At 56.1% G+C, this 626-nt stretch overlaps 1 non-coding gene across 1 annotated transcript; it reads right to left on the bottom strand.

Moving 5' to 3' along the window:
• Positions 1-131: 131 nt before the first annotated feature.
• LOC123964400 lies at positions 132-244 on the bottom strand. Its single transcript, XR_006823433.1, has one exon. It is a non-coding gene; the product is annotated as a U5 spliceosomal RNA (small nuclear RNA).
• Between the last annotated feature and the right edge of the window lie 382 nt (positions 245-626).

Below are 626 nucleotides of genomic sequence, written 5' to 3'. Positions count from 1 at the left end.
CCGTGGCGCAGTGGTTTCAACTGCGCATAACAACGGCTGCGTCTCAGCACCTCCGCCCGAGCGCTCCTCGTCGCACCGCTCAACCTCGGCGAGGGCGGCGTTTTATTTCCTTTTCACAAACGCACGAGGCTCGGCCACACGGCAGAGCCGGCCAAAAATAGTTTTAACTCATTGGCGTCCCTCTCCACGGAAGTCTTTAGTAAAAGGCGAAAGACTTGTACGTTATGAAGAGAAACCCGAGTAAGTACAGGCCCCTCCTCCAGAGCCGCCGACTTACCCTCACGGTAAGCCTCACTCTGCCTCTCGAGTCCCAAGTACCAGGCCACACCCGTTCCCCTACCCCTCCCCAGGTCATGGCAGGCTCTATCCAATCGGGCTGCGGAGAGACGAAGGCCTGGCTTTTGGACAGAGGCTACCGAACGACTCGGGCTCTTGTAGCCTCTCGATGACGAGTGAGAGAAAGGGAGGGGAAATGGGGCCGATCGCTTCTCGGCCTTTTGGCCTAGACTGCAATCGCCTCCTCTTTCTGGCTAAAACCTTTGCCGGTTTGGGGCTTCGTTTTGTGTCACCAGCTTTTCTGGGAGGAGATTCACCTCATTCCTTGTGAATAAAATTTCAACTTTGCC

This window comes from Micropterus dolomieu, unplaced genomic scaffold (genome assembly GCF_021292245.1).
Source record: "Micropterus dolomieu isolate WLL.071019.BEF.003 ecotype Adirondacks unplaced genomic scaffold, ASM2129224v1 contig_2231, whole genome shotgun sequence".
In the NCBI taxonomy this organism is placed as follows: domain Eukaryota; kingdom Metazoa; phylum Chordata; class Actinopteri; order Centrarchiformes; family Centrarchidae; genus Micropterus; species Micropterus dolomieu.
Note: the sequence above shows the minus strand (reverse complement) of the source record. Positions and strands in the feature narration are given on the sequence as shown.